General features: G+C 42.2%; 5 non-coding genes across 5 annotated transcripts; all 5 read left to right on the top strand.

Annotated features, from left to right (window-relative positions):
- Positions 1-4,417: 4,417 nt before the first annotated feature.
- Trnat-ugu lies at positions 4,418-4,492 on the top strand. The gene has a single exon. It is a non-coding gene; the product is annotated as a tRNA-Thr (tRNA).
- A 365-nt stretch (positions 4,493-4,857) lies between these two features.
- On the top strand, positions 4,858-4,932 carry Trnat-ugu. The gene has a single exon. It is a non-coding gene; the product is annotated as a tRNA-Thr (tRNA).
- Positions 4,933-5,297: 365 nt separating this feature from the next.
- On the top strand, positions 5,298-5,372 carry Trnat-ugu. The gene has a single exon. It is a non-coding gene; the product is annotated as a tRNA-Thr (tRNA).
- A 365-nt stretch (positions 5,373-5,737) lies between these two features.
- Positions 5,738-5,812, top strand: Trnat-ugu. The gene has a single exon. It is a non-coding gene; the product is annotated as a tRNA-Thr (tRNA).
- Positions 5,813-6,177: 365 nt separating this feature from the next.
- Trnat-ugu lies at positions 6,178-6,252 on the top strand. Its single transcript has one exon. It is a non-coding gene; the product is annotated as a tRNA-Thr (tRNA).
- The last annotated feature ends 10,621 nt before the right edge of the window (positions 6,253-16,873 follow it).

Raw genomic sequence — 16,873 nt, 5'->3', positions numbered from 1 at the left:
GAGTGGCATCGCTCCTATTTAAATGTCAAGCGATTCGCCGATTACACCAGCCGTCTTCTTTGAGCCCAACTACACGTCCTCTCTCAAATGCTGACAATGCGTATATTTTTTTACGAGCCTGTCTGCGAGGCATAGTCCTGTTTAACATAGTACACGGAATGAAATTCGCAAGGACTTTATGCCCTTTGCGACATGTTCTCTGTTTACATTACTTGCCATTCGCGGCGAAATTGCGCAGCAGCGTCACACTACCATCCGTGTGAGGTAACGGGCGAATCGTCGCGCCCTGAAAATATTCTACGTTCGGAGGAAGCAGTGGCCACACGGGCCGCTCGGCCAGCCGGGGACCGGCAGCAAACACGTCGTGCCGAACGTTAGCCGGACGAGAGGGGTAGCCCGAGCGCATGGTCCACCGAGCACGTGGCTGGGTATTTCTTGGTGACGCTGTGCGTCGAGAGGGCCAAAGATGGCGGACATTGTGAAACCTTAATGACAGACATTTCATAGTTCTTATGGAAATTAATAGTAGCCAGATGAATCATGATACCTCAAAAAGAAACATGTACATTACCATTATTTGCACGACGATTCTGATGATGTAATCAGATTTTCAATATATTTATTATAGTTTAGTATCTGACGATAAATTATACAAGTAACACCCAGCAACGAAATGCCAAAATCTAAAAGGTCCATCCGATTTCGTCGATCTACGTGTCTTTAGAAAGCTATTAGTGTAAACCTAAATTGATATGAACTACAGGCATGTAACTTAAATAGTACATGAGTTATTGGCCGATTACTATCGATCGGGTCAGGCCATAAGTATTCCACAGTTATACGAGAAAACGGTAGCAGCATGCTTATAAATATATGTCTTTGTTTGTGTCCGATATATACTATTCATGAAGAAATTGGTTAAATATTTACTGTGTTTTAGAAAGAACAGAGACATTAGGCTACTGGCCTATCTTTTATTGCTTTTCCTTTTATATACGTTTATTTAATTTGTTTATGTATTTAGTAGTGTGTGTTAGAGCGTGTTTATGGTCCACCTGCAGGAATATTTGTTTAATTTCAAATATTTAAATGTAAATCCAGTATTTCGTATGTGCTTAAATATGTGCGTTGGCTTGAAGACATGGCCGGAGCGCTCTAGTCAATCACAGTGCTCGTTATTACGGTAGGCGACTACCGAAGTCAATGGGAGTGCTGGACGGGAAGGCGCGACGGACGGTCACAGGAAATACTTGGAGAGTGTTGAGCAGTTTGTGCGTGGTCACGGGAGATAGAAATATTTCGTATTGCCGACTTGTGCACTTGTGAGATTTCCGTGGCTTCTGCAGTGAAGACGTAGTATGCGTTTAGAAGTGAATATATCGCAAGCTGTGTTGTTGTTCATAACTAATTCCGCGAAGTAGGAATCTATTGTTTCCCTGTTATTCAACTTATATTTTATTTAATTGCTGGCCCGTCGACACCAATAAGTATTATGCAGAAATATACCGCATTCTCAAAAGTACTTCTACTGTCGTACTCATCATTTGAAGTCATTAAGATAGTACCCGCAGATTTTATTTAACTGCGATCTTTCATTTATAAATTTATATGTTACATTCATAATTCGCAATCGCCTAGTGATAGAAACCTTCGACCATTCGATTCATGTGTGTATTTTTATCGTATACTGTAGACTCAGTAGTATTTGGCCCGTAATGCGGCAACTACGTATCCCAGTCCCTAGAAAAGAAGCCAACCAAAACTCTTAATATTGCAACTCTGAGTCTGAGGGTGCGTAGTTGAGGGCCACACCACTCATCACATTTTACTGTTTGACAGCGCGCAGAGACATAGTCCTGTTCAACATAGTACACAGCATGAAATTCTCAAAGACTTTATGCCCTTTGCGACATGTTCCCTGTTTACAGTACTTGCCATTCGCGGTGAAATTGCGCTGCAGCATCACTCTTTCATCCATCAGCTGCCAAAATTTACAATTTTTCATTATCTGTCAACACCTCAGTTTGTAACCAATTTGTATAACTCCTTCGTGATGCGTCGTATATTTTTTGTCTTTGAGTATATTAAGGAGACGACAATGTGAATGTTAATAACGAATTAAAGTATTCAGAAGGACTTCTTCGAACCCTGTATTTTTTTCTGAATGTGATGAATCGCTTGCTTGTAAGTGTCAACTGCTTTCTACATTTTCTAATGTCAATTACCCACTAACACGTCATCGACTCGAACTCTCCTTATCTCTCGGAATTCAGAAAATAAGTTTTTGGGCAGCTCCCATCCACCTTTCCTAACCAAATCTCCCGCCCACACTCCATTTTATTTCCATTGGGGTCATAATTACAATATTTACCGAATATGTGGTAAATCATAACGAGTGAGAATAGGAATTATTAGGGAAGTGGGTCTTAAACTAGTGTACAAAGAAACCTGGAGACTGTAACAATCCTAGGTTGATATTCTTTTTCCAAACTGAATCGATCGATGCCGGTGTCTGCACATATGAATCATCCGATACCACTTTTTGTCGATTCGCACAGTTCGCGGTTTTTGCAGGGGAGCTTGGTTTATCATTGCACTCATCCTTTATTACTATTCATGTTTTTTGATAATTATGAGAACATTTCGTAAGAGTTCTACGCAAGAATATGTGCACTCCAGAAAGCTAGTCATTGCGACACCATTTAGGTCTTCGTTGAGTTTAATTAAAAATAAATAAAATCATACTTACGAAAAGTGAAAATAATTATTGCATAAATATAAATTTCGTGGGCAGCTTTGTAATTCACAGAGAACGTTAATTTCGATCTAAATTTTCAAATATGTATCTTTGGTGTAACTTTTCTGTGAACTCGGGATCATGTCAAATTAGCATACATGAAATTCAAGTATTTGTTATACAGGAAATTGGTTTTCTGCGGTTGAAAATGTCAGAGATATCTAACTGAGACTGTTCAAACACAAGTTGTAGTTGTCGGAAATAAATTGCGAATGAAGATTATTACTTGTGAATGTTCTGTTTGTGAAGAAATGATTGTTTTGACAGGTATCCGATTGGAAGTCAACACAAGAAACCTACAGCCACATCTACAAACATACTCCGAAAGCCACCATATGGTGTATGGCAGAGAATACCTTGTACCACTACTTGTTATTTCCCTTACCGTTCCACTCGTAAATAGAGCGAGGGAAAAACATGCCTCTCACATTTTATCTTCGTGGCCCTTACGCGACATGTATGTTGGCTGCAGTAGAATCGTTCTGCAGTCAGTCTCAAATGGAGGTTCTGTAAATTTCCTCAATAGTGCGCCTCGAAAAGAGCATCGCCTTCCCTCTAGGGATTCCCATTTGAGTTCCTGAAGCATCTCCGTAACACTTACGTGCTGATCGAAAATTCCACTGACAAATCTAGCAGCCCGCCTCTGAATTACTTCGGTGACTTCCTTCAGTCCGACCTGGTAGGGATTCTAGACACTCGAACGGTACTCAACAGTGGGTCGCACCAGTGTCCTGTAAACTGCCTCCTTTTCAGATGAACCACACTTTGTAAAAATTTTCCAAATAAACCGAAGTCAACAATTCGATATCTCTACATCATTCCTTACATGATCATTCCAGTTCATACTGCTTTGCAACGTCAAGCCTAGATATGTAGTCGACTTGACTGTGTCAAGTATCACACTATTAACACTGTATTCGAGCATTATGAGTTTGTTTTTCGTAACTTAAATTTTTCTACATTTAGAGGTAGCTGCCGTTCATCACACCAACTTAACATTTTGTCTAAGTCCTCTTGTATCCTCCTACAGTCGCTCAACGACAACACCTTACCACACAGCGCAACATTATCGGGAAACAGTGGCAGACTGCTGCTTATCCTGTCCGCCAAATCATTTATGTATACATAAAATAACAGCGATGCTATCACACTTGAAATGATAATTAAATGGACACCCTTGCTGCAAACAGGCGTTGATATACTTCATTGGGGACATGTTGAAAATGTGTGCCCCGACCGGGACTCGAACCCGGGATCTCCTGCTTACATGGCCCCAATGAAGTACATCAACGCCTGTTTGCAGCTAGGGTGTCCATTTAATTATCATTTCATTTCTAGCAAAGCTGCATGGTCATCCACGGTAACTGTTCTTTCGGGAACAGATACTACCGTCATATATAGTTAAAATATGGCTTCCCGGCCATGGGGCTTCTTGTGCGAACGCACACGCTATGCCAGAACTCGTACGGGACTTGGTAGATTAATCTGCCACGAGTAATGAGTATGATGGGCAAACATCTATTAGGCGCACTACGAATGTAGTGGTGTGGACAAGTTGGGAATGTGGATCTCACGGGGAACGTGAAAGGGATAAGTCTCTGCAGACGCACTATCCTCTGTGCCCGCGGTGGCTCAGATGGATAGAGCGTCTGCCATGTAAGCAGGAGATCCCGGGTTCGAGTCCCGGTCGGGGCACACATTTTCAACATGTCCCCAATGAAATACATCAACGCCTGTTTGCAGCTAGGGTGTCCATTTAATTATCATTTCATTTCTAGCAAAGCTGCATGGTCATCCACGGTAACTGTTCTTTCGGGAACAGATACTACCGTCATATATAGTTAAAATATGGCTTCCCGGCCATGGGGCTTCTTGTGCGAACGCACACGCTATGCCAGAACTCGTACGGGACTTGGTAGATTAATCTGCCACGAGTAATGAGTATGATGGGCAAACATCTATTAGGCGCACTACGAATGTAGTGGTGTGGACAAGTTGGGAATGTGGATCTCACGGGGAACGTGAAAGGGATAAGTCCCTGCAGACGCACTATCCTCTGTGCCCGCGGTGGCTCAGATGGATAGAGCGTCTGCCATGTAAGTAGGAGATCCCGGGTTCGAGTCCCGGTCGGGGCACACATTTTCAACATGTCCCCAATGAAATACATCAACGCCTGTTTGCAGTTAGGGTGTCCATTTAATTATCATTTCATTTCTAGCAAAGCTGCATGGTCATCCACGGTAACTGTTCTTTCGGGAACAGATACTACCGTCATATATAGTTAAAATATGGCTTCCCGGCCATGGACGTTCTTGTGCGAACGCACACGCTATGCCCGAACTCGTACGGGACTTGGTAGATTAATCTGCCACGAGTAATGAGTATGATGGGCAAACATCTATTAGGCGCACTACGAATGTAGTGGTGTGGACAAGTTGGGAATGTGGATCTCACGGGGAACGTGAAAGGGATAAGTCCCTGCAGACGCACTATCCTCTGTGCCCGCGGTGGCTCAGATGGATAGAGCGTCTGCCATGTAAGTAGGAGATCCCGGGTTCGAGTCCCGGTCGGGGCACACATTTTCAACATGTCCCCAATGAAATACATCAACGCCTGTTTGCAGTTAGGGTGTCCATTTAATTATCATTTCATTTCTAGCAAAGCTGCATGGTCATCCACGGTAACTGTTCTTTCGGGAACAGATACTACCGTCATATATAGTTAAAATATGGCTTCCCGGCCATGGGGCTTCTTGTGCGAACGCACACGCTATGCCAGAACTCGTACGGGACTTGGTAGATTAATCTGCCACGAGTAATGAGTATGATGGGCAAACATCTATTAGGCGCACTACGAATGTAGTGGTGTGGACAAGTTGGGAATGTGGATCTCACGGGGAACGTGAAAGGGATAAGTCCCTGCAGACGCACTATCCTCTGTGCCCGCGGTGGCTCAGATGGATAGAGCGTCTGCCATGTAAGTAGGAGATCCCGGGTTCGAGTCCCGGTCGGGGCACACATTTTCAACATGTCCCCAATGAAATACATCAACGCCTGTTTGCAGTTAGGGTGTCCATTTAATTATCATTTCATTTCTAGCAAAGCTGCATGGTCATCCACGGTAACTGTTCTTTCGGGAACAGATACTACCGTCATATATAGTTAAAATATGGCTTCCCGGCCATGGACGTTCTTGTGCGAACGCACACGCTATGCCCGAACTCGTACGGGACTTGGTAGATTAATCTGCCACGAGTAATGAGTATGATGGGCAAACATCTATTAGGCGCACTACGAATGTAGTGGTGTGGACATGTTGGGAATGTGGATCTCACGGGGAACGTGAAAGGGATAAGTCCCTGCAGACGCACTATCCTTTGTGCCCGCGGTGGCTCAGATGGATAGAGCGTCTGCCATGTAAGCAGGAGATCCCGGGTTCGAGTCCCGGTCGGGGCACACATTTTCAACATGTCCCCAATGAAATACATCAACGCCTGTTTGCAGCTAGGGTGTCCATTTAATTATCATTTCATTTCTAGCAAAGCTGCATGGTCATCCACGGTAACTGTTCTTTCGGGAACGGATACTACCGTCATATATACGTAGCTATCACACTTCCCTAGGACACTCCTGACGACACCCCTGTCTCTAATGAACATTCGCTGGCAAAAATTAAAAATGTGTTTTAGTCGAAACTAATTCAGTACTCTGGATCGACAGCATGGATTCTTCGTTTCGGCCGCTGGATTAACAGCTGCCCTGTACAAGATGATTAACGATTGACTTTTTATATACCTTCCACTCAGTGGGCTATTTTTATGCCGAGAAAAAAAGGTGATTCACTAAAGTTTTATGTTGTAATTTTCGTCGATTATTGGCAGTAATACTACTGTGTGAGATAGTTGTAAGGTCTATGAGAATTTCGTGAGTAATCGGCAACAGCATCTAGAAATGATGGGTTTACGATTGTAAGTTCTTTAGTAAATATACTGAATTTTTCTAATTCTATTCACAACAAAAAATGGTAAGTGTAGCTAGCTATACTTGATGGACAAAAACAATTCTCGTAAGCCATTATCCGTCGTGAGTTTTAGTTTGTATCGTTTGCTTCGCGAAGAGGGATCACCAGACACGGACAGGAATCACCAAAAGCAAAGCTGGACAATGTATTTATTATATGAATGAGTGGTGTCTATTTTCTCGGACATGTCCGAAAGAACAAACACCACACATTTATATAATTGATTCGCCTCGATGGGCAATGAATGTACAACCTTCAGAGCATGTGCAACCCCAGCGGAAATCTAAAATTAGCGAGCATGGGGGACTACGGATTGGTGGAACTGAATGGGAGTGTTGTTCAGCCGTGGAGAGTGCCGATATAGACCGCACATTTGCGATAAATACTGTGTCCGCGTGGTACAATGGTTAACACAACTGCCTAGTAAGCAGGGAAACCCGGTTTCGACTCCTGGTGCGGCACACATTTTGACTCGTCGCCGCTGATTCCGCATAAAGTATCGATGCAGCCGATATCATTTGTTCCTTTCTTTTCCTTTCTCCCCCTTCCTCCTTCAGTTTACATAATACATTTATTGTCTGTGTGTCATTGTTTTATGCTCAGATACATTATCACAACGAAGAGAAAGTGTAAACGAAACAGCCGGCCGGGATGGCCGAGCGGTTCTAGGCGCTACAGTCTGGACCCACGCGACCGCTACGGTCGCAGGTTCGAATCCTGCCTCGGGCATGGATGTGTGTGATGCCCTTAGGTTAGTTAGGTTTAAGTTGTTCTAAGTTCTAGGGGACTGATGACCTCAGAAGTTAAGTCCCATAGTGCTCAGAGCCATTTTTTTGTAAACGAAACAGAAACGGTAAATAACAGTCAAAATGATAAACATTAGTTTCACATTAAAAATTTTTGAGAAGCGTTTTAATTGAAATGAAACCTTACTTCAACAATTATGGCTACATTCCGAAGCACGTTGATTATAAAAAAGCGAAATGCTAAAACATTTCTTTTTGCTAACAAATGAGAAAAAATAACTTTGTTCTGTGTCTCATTATTAAACTCATTACACCTGCATCTATCACGTGATGGAGTTGCAAGAGGAAGACAGAACTAAAGCTATGATAAACAAATTAGAACTATGGGAACGACATTTCTCTGTTGACATCTACGTGTCATTTTACACTGTAGAATTCACTTGTACGTACGGAAACTAATCTGCACCAACTCACGTTAGACAAAACTTGTGCAGAATGTCGCCAGGTCGTTTGACGAGCTGTCCTTCGCTGTCGTATTGATTCGGCATCGGACTATTGTCCCGAGATACTGTACACGTATCACTCTAGTATACATATCAATGCAGTAATGCAGAAACGCGACGGGAGCAATTGCAACTTAATAGTTCCCGAAGACTCGACAGGACTACAGCGCGTTCCCTACACAATCTGCAGTTGAATTAGTCCCGCCGTTAACCATTTCTTATCGTGGATTCCTTTAGCAGTAAATTTACTCCACTGACGGAAACGTAGCACACGTCATACCCATCTACAAGGAGGGGAGCAGTATCTTCCCGCTATTACTTTGAGGGCGAATGGACAGAGCTGGAGCAAAATTCCCGATCTTTGGTCATAGATCTTGGATTCAATTCCGAACCTCTTCGCAATATTTCATGAAGCGAAGGCGTGTGACATTGTTGATAATGATCAGCCCGGATTCAGAAAAAACTTTCTGTATGAAATGCATCCCGATTTCATCATGCACAATATCTTGCGAAGAGCAGATGACACGGATTTGTAGATTCCACTTTTCTAAAATTCCGAAAGGTATTCTGCACTTTGCACCATACTGTCGACTAGTAGCGACGATACAATGCTACGAGGTGCTTTCTCAGATTTGTGCTTGCCTCGGATGCTTAGAGTGGTCGGAGATTGTTCCGCAGAATCGAAAGAATCATCGGATCTGCCTCAAGAATGCGTAATAGGATGGAAAATTAGGGTTTAACGTCCCGGGATCGAACTGGAAAAGGTTGATGAAAAAACAGCTGTGAACAATTATAGGCCGCTTGAGCAACTATAGGTACGAGGTTCGTCGGGATTTTTTTTTTTTTTTTTTTTTTTAGAGTATTTCTTCGTCAACGTTTTCACATCAGAAATGTTCTCATTAGATATTATACACTTAGACCAGCATTTTTTTCCAATCCGCTCAGCACTTCTGGAACTATATCTTTGAGATTAGTTATAGCAGTTATGCTTTTTTAATCTCATCTGTGCTTGGAGAACACCGTCCTTCTTAGGTTTTCTTTATTTTTGGAAACTGAAAGTCTGAGCAGATGCACCACCGTGATGCAAAAAGCCACGAAGTGTATGGCCACAAACTAGGATAGTTTCACGCACACGACGGTCCTACTTAATGGTTGTGGTGCGCTGTGGCCTTAAAATTGAAGAACACGGTGAGCATAAGCTACAGCAGTCAGGTGCGGACTAATCGAACTTTTTTCCGACCTCGCGATCCAGAATAATTCCACTGGGACGACTGCTTTAGTTTCGACGTCGTGTCCGTAAACCCATCTTTCATCACCTGTTATGGCACGCTTAGGTTGTCCTGCATCGTTGTTGACTTCGTGTAGCAACTCCTGAGCAACTGTTTTTGTTCGAAATTCGACAGTTTTGAAACAGACTTGCTGTCACAAGTTTCAAATCCAAAACATCTGAATAATTTCATTGCATGAACCATTTGATATAACAGCATCAACAGTGACTTCTCTAACTGTGAGCTGGCGATCGTCCATATTCATTTCTTTAAATTTTTCTACGACTTCATCGGTTGATGATGTGTGGAGGCTTCCAGAGTGCTCGTCATCTTCAGCGTTTTCTCGGTCTTTTTCCAAACACTTATATTACACACAAAGCCTTGTTTTACTCCTAGCAGTCTCTTCAGAAGCAATATTTAGCATCTCTATATCAAATCTGAACGTAAAAAACTTGCGCAATGCATGCGTTCACACAGATTGTTAAAATGGAACAGAATGATTCGAACATCAAAAGATTTCACAAGCACGCATTCTCAGAGACCATCAAAACAACGGAATTTTGAACATCATTGTCCTGCCCTGCAAACTGCCCATAGCACCCCACTGACTTGCCTGCTTAGCATTGTAGTTTCCACTGTGCATTATCAGCAGAAAGTTACAAATGTTTTGTCCCGCAAGATAAAGCTAATAACCAAGCAACGAGTTGCTATGATGTATGGTGACTTTGAAAGTGGGTAGCTGAAGGCAAAGCAACGCTCGTTTCTTACCTATACGTACGAGACTGTACACCACGACCGTTCAGTATACTGTTCCATCAAAGTGTCCTGTACTTTCTCCCTTTGTGACAGCGTGATTTAGCATAAAGTTTTGTACTGCAAGATAAAGTTAATACCCTAGCGTGGCTACGACTATAATGTTTGGCTCATTTTCTAATCAGTTTTATGCTAACTAAAAAGAGTTTTTGACACATTTAGTCGTGGAAATAAATTTGTCTAGTGTGTTGCAAAGATCAGACTAATCTCATCGATAAATGCATTTTCAGTTATAACTGAGATCAGCAGTAGTGCCCACGTATGCTCTTTAATGGTGTAGAACCCGTTTTTATGTATTTTGTTTCCTGTAATGCGTTGTACAAAGGTCGAATTATGCTTGTCAACTAACGTATAAATAATTTCAGTGGTGCCAATAAGTGAGCCATGTGTCTTTTGATGAGAAATACAAATCGTTTTAATGTGGAATAATTTAATTTGAGGCTACATTGTGCTTGCAAAGTGTGGCACAAATATCATACTTTTGTTGTCAAGAAGTTCTGATTAACCTGCAAGTTTTATCAGTAGTACCAATATGAAGCCATTTTTAGTTTTTCAATTTTATTCAATAGTTAAGTTACGACAGTAGAATCATGTGTGTTTTGTGCTTGAAAAATTAAATATTTTGAGAAGTAATTTTATTTTGGTGCAAAGTTCGTATTTTTGTTCACAATCAGATATCTGTAATTATAGTTGCTTATTGAGATTAACAACCTGTGTTGCGTGCATATTTTTATAAATGAAATCTTTACTTACTTCCATAAATAATTTTTTTATGCAAAACCTGTATGTAGTATTTGAATTATTGGTCTGTCATCTCTGTATTATTCCGCAATTGTCTTTGCACATGTTTCATCTCTGCCTTGTTCCACCACTGTGTTTGATCATGTTTACATCCCGTATTTGGAGCATTATGAACTTACATATGCGCATTATGAAAATAAGTTATACTTGGCAATAAAGAATCGCCAAAACACCTCTTTCTCTTCTTAAATTTTGTTTGGTCAATTAGTTTGTCTTTTTGCTGTATTAGGTGTTTTTACATCGGGTATTTTGGTGTTATTTAGTGCTGATTATGTAAATACAGTCTGTAAACATTTTAGAGAGCCTTGGCACCATGGTTGCAACTGATAAACGTTACAACTTTTCTCAAAAGTTTGTTTTTACATATAACCTCGAGTAGGCCTAGATTGAATTAATAAAAAGTAAAATTAAGCAGTCAGCATCGTCGATTATATTTTTCTAGGTTTGAAAATGATGTATTATTTTCTTACCCCCTGAAGTTACGCTTGGTGTGGTGATGCATTACTCAGAACCCTGTAAAAACGTCAGATGCTGATAGTTCAATTTTTGTACCATGAGTAACATAGCCTCAGATCGAAATGGCAGCACCTTTCACGTATTTTGACAGATATTTTATCACTTGACATAAACATTGTGTGCGTATTTTTTGATAAGATGTGCAAATATTAGTCACAGAAAACTGGGTTCCTGATGAAGTTATCGTATTTTTGCTAATATTTCAGTCACTGAATTAACATTGTGACACTTGACAAGTATCAAAAATAAATTAAAGCGGAAAAGTTTAATTTTGGGTCCGGTGTACCTTGGAATAAGTGTAGATCTAAAAACTAAATGTCATCTACCTGCTTATTTTTTAGCCACATGTGTTTCGTAACTATTTAGACATGGAAATAGCATTGGAGGACTTAATGTGAGAGTTCACAGCCATGTTTTAGGTACCAATTTTAACAGATAAGTGTGTGTGTGTGTGTGTGTGTGTAGATAAAATTGTGATGCTTGACATAAACGTTGGATTTTTTGTGTTGCTGACGTATTTTTGCAGACCTTTTAGATGTTGAATTATGATTGTTATGCTCGAAAATCATCGTAGAACAATATAGACGTGGAAAATATTTAATCTGATAGTATCTTGTGCCTTACTCCACGTATGGTACAGAGATCGATTATGAACGTAAACAAGTGACAATATTACATGGAATAAACATTGTGTGTGTGTGTGTGTGTGTGTGTGTGTGTGTGTGTGTGTGCACGTTTTAACATTGTGTAAAACTCGTATCGCTCAGGTACTCGGAAAAAAATGTCGGATAGTTCAAATTCTTTTGAACATGCCGCCAATTTCAGTTCGTTCAGTATGGTCCTAATTTCCTATCGTCAGATACTTTTGAATACAGCGCAGAAATTCAGATCATGTGCAAACTTTTGTACATGGTGCAAAAACTGAAAGTGTTTAGATACTTTCGAACATAGTGCGAATTTCAGATATGTTTGAATAGTGCTCCATTTACGTCTTTAATTTTTAATTTTCCGCCATCTGAATGGTTCAAATGGCTCTGAGCACTATGGGACTTAACTTCTGAGGTCATCAGTCCCCTAGAACTTAGAACTACTTAAACCTAACTAACCTAAGGACATCACACACAAATAGAAAATTATTGTTTTCTCTCATGTAGCTGATGCATGTAACCCAACTGTGCACAAATTAATTTCAATACAGTTTCTGTCAATTTAAGTTAGGGAGGTGGAAATATTCAAAGTTTTAGAGGTGGATGCAATATCGCATACATAAAGCTGGCGGTGTTACACAGCGACAGGCTTTTTCAGTGGGCCGTTTGAATTCATCTGGGGTTGTACCTTCGGTGATATAAATACTATTCTTTAGAAATACAAAAAGCAATCTACTGATGTTAAATCGGGCGATCTTATGGGCCACTGCTGAGGACCAAAGCGTCCCAACAATTTTCCAGTTCAGTTCTTACACATCAAGCGCAAAATGGGCTGAGTGATTATTACGCTGAATACATAAACGGCCACTAATATTTAGACTGACATTTTCAAGGAGAGCACCCTAACTGGCTACGAGAATGAACTGTGAACGTGGATTCATCAGAGAATATAACACTTCGTAAAGCGTTCAGAGTGAACTTATTCACAGCCCGTTCGCAGAAAGTAACTCTCCGATTGAAATCGTTCCCTTTCAGTACCAGAGCCAGTGACAGATGGCACGTGTGAAACTCCACTTGTCACACAAATGTAAGGCTCATATTAGTGACTGCAGCCACCTCTCGTAAGCTGACATGATGATTGTGATGTATTGGAGGTAACACAGACGTACTCCCATATCCTCTCCCATTGCACGGCTTCGCCTGTAAGGGACAGTCAAAAGAAAACCGAACACCCGCCAAACGGAACAATCGATCGTTACAGTCAGAAGTAATCAGCACTGGGGTTGAGACATTCATCCCACTGGGAGACAAGATGATCGTTTCCTGCTTGGTAGAACGTGGTCGGCCGCAACCGCACCCACTCTCGCACTTCCTCGTCCGAATGAAACCGACGTCCACGCATGTCTTTCTTCAGGTCGCCAAAGAGGTGAAGTTCACACGGTGAATGATCCGGGCTCTACGGAGGATGTTGCAGTGTTTCCCAACCAAATTGCTGAACCGTAGTCTTCGTCCGATTGGCAGTGTTGGGGCGGGCGTTATCGTAATCTTCATCTTCGACAGCAAGGGCCCTCTGCTCGTCGAATTCCTCGAGCGTGGAGTGACAGTCAATGCGCAGCGCTGTGAAGACACTTTCAGAAACTGCGATGCTCCGTAAAGTCAAAACGCCTAGAAATGATGTCGGACGGATTCAGCCTGTTGCACGATAAGTCCGCCCTCACAACGCCAATCGGACGAAGGGTACACTTCAGCGACTGGGTTGGGAAACAGTACAAAATCCTCTGTTCTTTCACCTTGTGATCTTCACATTTTTGGCGACCTGAAGAAAGAGATGCGTGGATGTCGGTTTCAGACGAACGAGGAAGTGCAAGAGTGGATGCGGTTGTGGATCCGTCAGCGGCCGACCACGTTCTACGGAACAGGAATTGATCGTCTCATCTCCCAGTGAGGTGAATTTGATTACTTTTAAATAGTAACCTTCCACAGTCCTGTTGTGGCGGGTGTTCGGTTTTCGTTCGACTGTCCCTCGAAGTACTTGTTTCTATGACATTGTTTAGCACGCGAGAACGTAATGGGTGATGGGCCACTTCGACCAGGCTACCTGATGCCATAGGGTATGGCTATTTGATTGGCTTCTTGTTGATATTCACCGAGGATCAGCAACATGTCAACGTACTCTTGGGGTGTGTATGCCATGTCTGCTACTCGTCAATTCGTATCAGATGGAACTACGTTTTTTTTGTGCATTTCTATTTGTCTTATATACGGCAGTGTAAACATACATTCTACGAGCTGAACAACACTAACTTCAAACAGCGCATCGAGAAAGCTTGTCGCTCCGTGAAACCAACAACTTTACATCTGGTCCGCAGATCGTTTACAAGACGTAACGAGTTGTGCTTTTAGGAAAATGGGCACTCGTTTGAGAAGCTCCCCTGAGCAGCCAAACGAGAGAATCTGTATCTGCCTGACAGTGATTTGATTTGTAACCTATTGGTTTGAATGCGGCAGCTACACGATAGAAAGAAATTATATTTGAAAAATTATAGCTCGTTTCTGTAACTCTCTGGAAAATAAATGAATTATGTATGTAACCATGCCTAAAGTGTGACGTTCCTTACGTTTACCAACCTCTACAAATATTCCTTTCACTTATTATTTTGTAAGCTGCAGAGAAAAATACGCCGCGCGGTCTAGGGCGCCTTGTCACAGTCTGTGCGGCTCCCCCCGTCGTAGGTTCGAGTCCTCCCTATGGGCATGGGTGTGTGTGCTGTCCATAGCGTAAGCTAGTTTAAGTAAGATTAAGGAGTGTGTAGGCTTAGGGACCAATGACCTCAGCAGTTTGGTCCCGTAAGACCTTCCCACAAATTTCCAAATTTGTAATTGTAAGCACGACGCAATGGCAGCGTCCCCGATGCTAGGTTCCCCGCCCTAAAATCTAATACGTCACGTCTGAGGGTCCTCTTGGCTGCACGTCGCTTACATCACTTGGCGAGTCTCCATTATACACACGGATACGTCATAGCTCAACAGCCCAGAATCATTCAACAAGTTCCGTATTAGTGGTGCATCAGTTACTGTAAATATTCGGAGAAGTTTGTATAACATCAGCCAAATATTGAATACAACGACAGTGATTCGTTTATGACTATAGACACGAGTATATTCATTTTACATACATGCGGAATCTCATTCAACAACCGTCCTCGGAGTATCCGAGGAGTACGTGGTCGCCGACATGCCCAGTTGCTACGGCAGGTCTTATAAATTCATTTTTTATCGTGGGTGTGTAAATCACAGGTAAAACTTGCCGACGCTTCGCGGAGAATACGTAACTCCAGTAGACGGGGAGGATGCTGGAGCCGGATGCGTAATAGTCGGGTGCCAACAGTAAGCTGCAAATTGCTGCGGCACGAGTGGCGCGCGCTGTTCGGCGGGAAGAGAACTCGCAAGGCGGAGCGCAGCGCCGGCCCGACAGTTAGCAGCTGATGATACCGTAACGTGCATTCTGGGGGCGGTGATACCTCACTACCTGCAGTGATACTTTGCAGTACACAAGACTTGAGGCTTTCGTGGCCACTTTTGATGTACTGCCTGTTGCCTTTCTCCTCAGGGTCTTCCAGCGACGGTTGTTTAATGATTTTTCTGACGTTTCGCCTACGCAACTGGCTAGTAGTGTCAAGGATATACTCTTCCTTGCTGGTGGCGAACTGGGATCAAGTCGACCGTGCTGAAACCAATCCTGTCAGTTGCAACTGTATTAGATGCTCCCTCTTCCTCGGCAGTAGTTACACTTTTTTTTTTTAGCGAGAGAGAGAGAGAGAGAGAGAGAGTTACATCAGACGTGTTTTCCTTTTATTCACAAAACCACCAATGATAATGCTTCTTCAATAAAACCGAAATGTGACTGATTTAACACGCTGCAGTACGCTTCACAAAACAAACTACTAATAATTAACCCTATCAGCCGAATTAAAATCACTTAAATTTTGTTGTGATTGATGTTCGCTCCTCAACCAGAGGCTCTCCAACGAGGGGTGTGTGGATACCAGTACTGAGTGAATGGATTTGATGGAAGGACATCGAAAAAGTAGAGACAATATTGGGTTTGTGTTGAGCATCCACAATGTTTAAGGCAGTTACTCGCTGTAAACAAGAGATTCACGGTGGCACCGTCGAGACCACAGACAGGTTTTACTGATTTCATTTCGTCTCACTACATATTCATCCCCCCCCCCCCCCCCCCGTGAACCATGGACCTTGCCATTGGTGGGGAGGCTTGCGTGCCTCAACGACAAAGATAGCCGTACCGTAGGTGCAACCACAACGGAGGGGTATCTGTTGAGAGACCAGACAATAGTCATGGGTGACTGGAATATTCGACAGTAGGAAAAGGAAGAGAAGGAAACGTAGTAGGTGAATATGGATTGGGGCTAAGAAATGAACGAGGAAGCCGCCTGGTAGAATTTTGCACAGAGCATAACTTAATCATCGCTAACACTTGGTTCAAGAATCATGAAAGAAGGTTGTATACATGGAAGAAACCTGGAGATACTAAAAGGTTTCATATAGATTATATAATGGTGAGACAGAGATTTAGGAACCAGTTTTTAAATTGTAAGACATTTCCAGGGGCAGATGTGTACTCTGACCACAATCTATTGGTTATGAACTGTAGATTAAAACTGAAGAAACTGCAAAAAGGTGGGAATTTAAGGAGATGGGACCTGGATAAACTGACTAAACCAGAGGTTGTACAGAGTTT

The sequence above is a fragment of the Schistocerca americana genome, chromosome 1, assembly GCF_021461395.2.
Source record: "Schistocerca americana isolate TAMUIC-IGC-003095 chromosome 1, iqSchAmer2.1, whole genome shotgun sequence".
NCBI classification, from domain to species: domain Eukaryota; kingdom Metazoa; phylum Arthropoda; class Insecta; order Orthoptera; family Acrididae; genus Schistocerca; species Schistocerca americana.
This window is presented reverse-complemented; position numbering and strand designations above follow the sequence as displayed.